Source organism: Macrotis lagotis, chromosome 5, assembly GCF_037893015.1.
Source record: "Macrotis lagotis isolate mMagLag1 chromosome 5, bilby.v1.9.chrom.fasta, whole genome shotgun sequence".
Taxonomy (NCBI): domain Eukaryota; kingdom Metazoa; phylum Chordata; class Mammalia; order Peramelemorphia; family Peramelidae; genus Macrotis; species Macrotis lagotis.
In genome coordinates this window covers 118559875-118568348 of record NC_133662.1, presented here as the reverse complement: position 1 = coordinate 118568348, position 8474 = coordinate 118559875, and the positions used below count along the sequence as shown (strand labels likewise).

The window sequence follows — 8474 nt, the reverse complement described above, 5'->3', positions numbered from 1 at the left end:
AATAAATTTATTTTTTTCAATTGCTTAACATTTCATTTTTGAGCTCTAAATTCTATCCCTCTCTCCCTTCATTCCCTTCCCATTCCCTAAGACAATAAGCAATAAAATATAGGTTACATATAGGCACAATTGTTTAAAACATTTCCCTATCAGTCATTTTTTAGGAGAAGAATGGAAAGAAAAAATCAGATAGTCAAAAAAAGCATTCTTCATATATATTAAATCACTATCAGTTCTATTTATGGAGACAGATAATATGCTTCAACATTAGTCATTTGGAATTTTATTGACTTATTGGACTATTGAGAATACTCAAGTCATTCACAGTTGATCTTAGAACAATTTTTTATAACTTCCCCTCAAATTTACCTTTTCCCCAAAACTTCTGTATATGTATTCTCCTTGTAACTTCACTATTAGTAATACAACTAATAACTTCCATGTAGGAATATAAATTCTTTGATCTTATTGAATCCCCATATGGTTTCTCTTTCATTTTTTTTTACTTTGTCTTGCTTCTCTCCAACCTTGACATTGAAGATATTTTTCCCTCAGTTCTGGTCTTTTCCTCAGGAAAGCTTTGAACATTCTCTATTTCATTGAATGGTTGTTTTTCCCCTTGAAAGATTATGCTCAATTTTGCTTGGTAACTGATTCTCAGATGATGTTTTGACTTTTTTGCCTCAGGAATGTATTCTACTACCTCTGATTCTTTAATGCTGCAGTTTTAAGTCTTGTGTAATCCTGATTCTGTCTCCTTAATATTTGAATTTATTTGTTTCTGGTCTTTGAAATATGTTTTCCTCATCCTGGGAGTTTTGGAATTTGTTAAAATAATGTTCAGAAGATTCCAGCAAAGATGGCAGAGAGAAGACAGGAATCTTCCCTCAACTACAATATGAAAGAAACCTTTTAACAGAATTCTGATCAACAAAACCCAGAAAGAGAAGCTAGGAGAACATCTACCTCAAGGTAGGATTTTCAGTACCACAGGTGAGATGGAGGAGACTGAATGGGGTGAATCTCTTTACATTAAGTGGTACAAAGGACATATTGCAATATAGGGGAAGAAGGGAGGAGGTGAGAACTGCTTGAATCTTACTCTCATCAGATTGGACTTAAAGTTAGCTTACACACATTCAGTTAAGAAACTTATCTTACCTTTCAAGTCTTAAAAAGGGGAAAGGGAAAGGGGGAGGAAAAGGGGAACCAACAGAAAGAAGGGAAGGAAGAAGGGGCAATGGGAAAGGGAAAAAAGGGGAGTGGGATTGGATATAGGAGGTCAAACACACTGAAGGTGGTGATAGAAATAAAATACTGGGGAATATGGATAAAGGGGGAAAGGGGGGGAAATACAGAGGTAAGGTAACATGAAGGGCAATAAAGAGTTAGTAATTATAACTTTGAATATGAATGGGATGAACTCTCCCTTAAAACATAAGCAAATAGCAGGATTAAAAACCAGAATTCAACAATATACTGCTTACAAGAAATTCATTTGAAGTAGAAGAGATACATAGAGAGTGAAGGTAAAAAGTTGGAGCAAAATATATTTTGCTTCAACTGAAGTAAAAAAAAAAAGCAGGGGTAGCAATCCTTATCTCTTGACAAAACAGCTGCAAAAATAGATAGCGTTAAAAGAGAAAAGGAAGGAAATTATATCCTCCTAAAAGGTACAGTAGAGAGCGGCGGGGAGCGGGCGCGGGCTGTGCGCTGCGGGGCGCTGCGCTGCGGGGCGCTGCGCTGCGGGGCGCTGCGCTGCGGGGCGCTGCGCTGCGGGGCGCTGCGCTGCGGGGCGCTGCGCTGCGGGGCGCTGCGCTGCGGGGCGCTGCGCTGCGGGGCGCTGCGCTGCGGGGCGCTGCGCTGCGGGGCGCTGCGCTGCGGGGCGCTGCGCTGCGGGGCGGCCCGAGGAGCCCGCCTCACGCCCAGCCTCCGGCCTCCGGCCTCCCGCCGCGCCCCGCGTCCCGGGCCCGCGTGCCCGCCTGCGGCCCCGCTCCGAGCCGACGCAGCCCGCGGGGCGCAGCGCGGGGCCCGGCCCCGCCAGGCTGGCCCCCCGCCATGCTGGGGCACACGGCGGCCGGCGCGGCGGGGCCGCAGCCTCCCAGGCCGGCCCGGGGCGCCGGCCCCGAGGAGAACCAGGAAAACATCCACCCGGACAAGCGCGGCGGGGCCGAGCCCGCCAGGACGCGCACCGTGCTGGGCGTGCTGCGCACTAAGGTGCGGGCCCCGGGGCCCGGGCCTGCCTGGGCCCCGGGCCCCGCGGCCACCCTGGCGCCGCAGAAGTCCAAGAGCCGCAGGGTCGCGGCGGCGCAGGAGCCCGGCTCAGTGCCCCCCTGGAACACCGCCAGCAAGCAGCCCGCCTTCAGCATTCATGTGGACGAAGCGGAGCATGGGGGCCACGGGGCCCGGGGGTTCCCCGAGGACGAGGCCCTCGGCTTCAGCTCGGCCCTGGCCCTGCCCGAGCCCAGGGAGCCCCGGGAGCCGCTGGCGCCGCTCGACCACCCCATGGACAGCAGCTTCGAATCTCCCCTCACTATGGACATGTCTGTGGTATTGGAATCAGAAGAAAAGCCACCAAATGTCAATGAAGTCCCCGACTACCATGAAGACATCTATCTGTACCTTAGAGAAATGGAGGTTAAGTGTAAGCCTAAAGTGGGCTACATGAAGAAGCAACCGGATATAACCAACAGCATGTGTGCCATCTTAGTGGAATGGCTGGTGGAAGTGGGAGAGGAGTACAAACTCCAGAATGAGACTCTCCACTTGGCTGTGAACTACATCGATAGGTTCCTGTCCTCGATGTCGGTGCTGTGGGGGAAGCTTCAGCTGGTCGGGACCGCATCCATGCTCCTTGCCTCAAAGTTTGAAGAGATCTACCCCCCAGAAGTGGCCGAGTTCGTGTACATCACGGATGACACATACACCAAGAAGCAGGTGTTAAGAATGGAGCACCTGGTGCTCAAGGTGCTTGCTTTCGACCTCGCTGCACCAACCATCAACCAGTTCCTCACTCAGTATTTCCTCCATCAGCAGCAGGCCAATTCCAAAGTGGAAAGTTTAGCCATGTTTCTGGGAGAGTTAAGCTTAATCGATGCTGACCCTCACCTGAAATATTTACCATCAGTTACCACAGGAGCTGCCTTTCATATAGCACTCTACACGATACTGGGAAAAGCTGGCCTGAGTCATTAATTCAACAGACAGGATACACCTTGGAAATTCTTAAGCCCTGCCTAATGGATCTCCACCAGACCTACCTCAGAGCGTTGCAGCTCGCGTAGCAGTCTATAGGAGAAAAATACAAGACACCCAAGTACCACGGTGTGTCTCTCATCAATCCTCCAGAGACACTAAACTTGTAAGGTGCCCGGGCTCGGAGCTGGCTCTCCAGCAGGGCTGTGCTGGGTGCTTTCATCAGGCTCAGCTCTCTTCTTGCTTCTTGAAGCTCGAGCAGTCAGTTATAGATTATGAAGTACCTTGTTTTGATTTTTATGATTTTAAATGTAAATTTTTCTATGTGCAATTGTCCTGCATATTTAGCTGCAGATCTAAGTGGTGTGTTTATGCAGAGTGAGGAGGGGAGCTCACCCCTTAGGATCAGAAGGTGCTGAACCTGGCTCCCTTATAGTGTGGTACGAGAGCCCAGGAGGAGGCTTTCCAGGATGCCAAGTTCAGAATGCTGGTGGCCCTCCTGGTGTCTGCTCATATATATTTTCCCAGCCCCTGAGCTCGGACACACTCCTCCGGGGCAGGACTGGACAGTTTTCCGGTAGGGAAGGATGCCTGTGGAACCATTGGCCTTTTCTGCCGGTCCCTGCCAGGGTGCCCTATCTTGCCCATTGCCTGTGCTGCCAAAACAGCTCTCCTGCAGCGTCATATAGAATGAGATTTTAAACCAGAAACCATATGTAGCCCTTCTTCTTGATGATGCATGCCACTCATGGACTGCCAAGGACCGGAGGCAGCTGCTGATGGGCAGAAGGGCACGACTCCCAGGCTGCTGCAGATAGGGGAAGCCTGCATCTACAGTCCACGCCTAAGTTTTCTTTGTAGGCTTAGTGACATTGACCAAACTCAAAATGGAAGGAGGAAACTCCCAAGTGATCCTTGATAGTAATGGATTGTAGAGCTAGTAACTTGCAGGATCCAGGTCCTGACAACAAATTAGGATCTGATGTGGGATAGAAACAAGCCCCATTTTTCAGGTAAAGGAAATAAATTTTAAGAGATTAAATGATTCTGTGGCCCAGCTGCCCCAGGGTTGGTATCCAGGGCCACAGACCCTGCACCTGTCTCACAGCTGCCTGCACTAATAGATTCAACCTCTCAAATTAATCCAGTTACATGAGACACTTTTTTAGATGCTTTTATTTTAAATCAAGAAAATATAAACAGTCCCAAATATTTTCCAATAATGTACTTTGAAAGCTCTAGTTAGCTGCCGTCTTCTTTTTTTCTTTCTAATTGCTTTTTTACTTGAGACTTTTTCCTGTTTGGACTTGGCCTGTATCCTGTAAGCAGATGAAATCAAAGCATCTGAGATAATAGACATTTCCTTTAGTTAGGTGTTCCCTCAGGTTCTGCAGGGAGGGGGAGCCTGGTACCTTCCAGGCCCCTTGTCAGCAGAGCAGGACCCAATCACTGCCTAGGACCCTCGCTTCTGTTGCCAGGGTCCCACTAGACTTTCACAATTAAGGAAAAGCAATTGTTAAGCCCTGTTTCCCTTTGAATAATGATGAAAAATCTTTTGTCAGGACCACAGGTCTGTGGTGCCTTCCCTCTGAAGCTATAAGGTACAATGAACTGTCCGGTAGAAGGCAGGTCAGGGATTTTCTTAACAAAACTTTAAAAAATTGCCTTCTCCAACCTTCATGTGCTTTGGTCATAGAAATTTACTATAATCAGTAGAAGAAGGACCTTTGATGGCCATTTGCTGAGATTAAGGTGAGATTTAGCTACTTAAATATGCATTTTAAAGTTTTACATTTGCAGAAGATATTGATATTGAAATATAGTATCAAGAGTTGGGTTCACATTTGCATTAACATGAATAACTGCTAAAATAAATCAGAAATAATCAGTTAAAAAAATTTAAAAAGAAAGGTACAGTAGACAATAAAATAATTTCAATACCAATATGTATGTATGTATGTAACCAATGGTACAGCATCAAAATTATTAGAGGAAAAGGTGAAAGAGCTACAGGAAGACATAGACAGCAAAACTCTACTAGTGCAAGACCTCAATCTCCCACTTTCAGATTTAGATAAATCAAACCATAAAATAAACAAGAAGGAAGTTAAGGAGGTAAATAGATTACTAGAAAACCTAGACATGATAGATACAGCAGGAAGAGCTAAAAAGAGAAATCCCAATCAAAGTAAAACAATTACAAAAAAATAAAATCAGATTTAAATAAATAGGCAAATATCAACTGCTCAAGGTTAGGCCGATCTGATATAAAAGAAATGACAATTCTATCAAATTAAACTACGTGTTTAGTTCCCTACCAATCAAAATTCCTATTAATTACTTTAATGAGTTAAAAAAATTAAGTAAATTCATATGGAGAAATAAAAAATCGAGAATCTCCAGGGATTTAAAGAATAACACAAATGAGGGTGCCTTAGCCTTACCAGATCTAAAATTAAATTATAACCCATCAGTCATCAGAACTGTCTGGTACTGGCTAAGAAATAGAGTAGTGGATCAGCGGAGTACACTAGGTGATTATAGTAATCTACTGTTTGATAAACTCAAAGAGTCCAGTTATTAGTATAAAAACTCTCTCTTTGATAAAAACTGTTGGGAAAATTGAAAATTATTATGGTAGAAACATGGATTAGACAAACACCTCACAACCTATACCAAGATAAGATCAAAATGGATACAAGATGCAGACGTAAAAAAATATTATAAGGAAACTAAGAGATCAAGGAATGGTTTAATTGTCAGATTTATGGAATGGGAAGCAGTTTATGACCAAGGAAGAAATGGCGAACATCTTTAAAAATAAACTAAACAATTTTGACTACATTAAATTAAAAAGCTTTTGTACAGACAAAACCACTATAACCAAGATCAAAATAAATATAGTAAATTGGGAAAGAGTTTTTACAAATAGAATTTCTTTCAAAGGACTCATTCCTAAAATATACAGAGAACTAAATCAATTTTTTTTTAAAAAAGCCATTCCCCAATTGACAAATGGCCAAAGGATATGCAAAGGCATAGATGAGGAAATCAGTGATCCATAGTCATATGAAAAATTGTTCTAAATCACTAATTATTAGAGAAATGTAAATTAAAACATCTCTGAGGTACCACCTCTCACCTCTCAGACTGGCCAATATAACCAGAAAAAACAATGATCAATGTTGGAAGGGATGTGGTAAATCTGGGACACTATTACACTGTTGGTGGATCTATGAACTCATCTAACCTTTCTGGAGAACAATTTGTAATTACACCCAAAGGGCAACAAAAATGTGTATAACCTTTGATCCAACAATACCACTACTGGGTATATACCCTTAAGAGATTATGAAGAAGGATAAAAACATCACTTGTATAAAAGTATTCATAGCAGCCCTGTTTGTGGGGGCGAAGAGTTGGAAATTAAGTTTATGTCCTTCAATCAGGGAAAGACTTAACAAACTGTGGTATATGTTTGTGTTGGAACACTATGGTTTTATTAGATGCCAGGAAGGATGGGAATCCAGGGAAGCCTGAAAGGATTTGCACGAACTGATGAACGTGATGAGCAGAACCAGAATTGCACACCCTAACAGCAACATGGGAGTGATGGCCAAACTTAATGGACTTGCTAATTCCATCACTGCAATAATCTAGCACAACTTTTTTGGTATCTATGATGGAGAATGCCATCGGTATCCAGAGAAAAAATTGTGGAGTTTGAACAAAGACCAAAGACTATTACCTTTAATTAAAGAAAAGTTATCTTATTATGTAATTTTGCTATCTCTTATAATCTATGTTTCTTCCTTAAGGATATTATTTTCCTCTCATCACATTTAACTTAGATCAATGCATACTATGGAAACAATGTAAAGACTAAAAGACTGACTTCTGTAAGAGGTGGGATGAGGGAAGGAAGATTAGGGGAAAATTGTAAAGCTCAAAATAAATAAAATCTTTCTTAAGAAAAAATTTGTAACTCAAAAAACTTGTAAAAGGATAAATGTTGAAAACTAACTTTGCATATAATTTAAAAAACTAATTTAAAATGTCATGTTATTCTTGTTTAAAAAGATAATTTCCCGAGTTTGCATTTTATGAATCTCTTTTTAGAGGTGATCAATGAATTCTTTTTTTTTTTTTAGGTTTTTGCAAGGCAAACGGGGTTAAGTGGCTTGCCCAAGGCCACACACATAGGTAATTATTAAGTGGATCAATGGATTCTTTACTTTTTGTTTCTAGGATATCAGAGCAATATTTTTATGAGTTATTTTATATATTATTCTATATTTTTCATTCTTTGGAATCTTCATGTCTCATATTAGCTTCCACTTTTACAATTATAATTTTTAATGAACTATTTGCTTCAGTTAAATTTTTTACCTTCTTTCATTTTGACCAATTCTCCTTTTCAGAGTGTTTTTTTTCTTCAGTAAAGTTTTGCCTTTCTTTTTTCCATTTTTTATGTTTTTTTTCCTGCAACAGTCCTTTATTTTAAATCTATGCTTCTTTCTCTTTACATGTGTTTCTTGTAAAGAAGCTATTGTTAGTTTCTAGTTTCTTTTTCTTTTGTTTTTCTAAATTGATGGTTTATTTCATTGTTCCAATTATATTTTATGAAAATTTTTCAACATTCATCCACATTCTTATGCATATTTTTAATTACATAATTTAGTTACATAATTTCCTTCAACACTCCTTTGCCTCCCCAGAGGCAAACAATCAAGTGAATACTTACATACACATCTGTGATTAACATATTTACAAATTAGTCATTTTTTTGTATGAGGAATAAGGGTTAAGGGAAAAGAAAGAAAACCCTGAGGTAGAAAAGGAATATGTAAGAGAAATTTTTTAAAAAGTGAATATAGTCTTCATTCAGATTCTGAAGGGGGTTTTGTTTATTTGCTTGTTTTGATTTGTTTTTTCCTCTTCTAGATGGGGATGGCATTGTCCATAGTCATTTTCCTAGCATTGTCCTAGATCTCTGAACTGTTGAGAGGAGCTGCATCTATTAAGGCTGTTCAACTCACAGTGTTGGTGATAATGTGCACAATGTTCTCCTCTTCTGCTCTCTTAGCTCAGCATCAGTTCCTGTAATTCATTCCATGCTTCCCTGGAGTCCAAACATTTATGGTTTTTTTTAGAACAATAGTATTCCTTAACATTCATATACTATAACTTGTTCAGCCATTCCCTACTTGATGGGCATCCTCTCAATTTCCGGTTCTTTGCCGCTACAAAAAAAAAAAACAAAACTGCTATTAATATTT

General features: G+C 41.3%; 1 pseudogene; it reads left to right on the top strand.

The window, feature by feature from the left end:
• The first annotated feature begins 2058 nt into the window (after nt 1–2058).
• Nucleotides 2059–3615, top strand: LOC141489852 (cyclin-A2 pseudogene; annotated as a pseudogene).
• The last annotated feature ends 4859 nt before the right edge of the window (nt 3616–8474 follow it).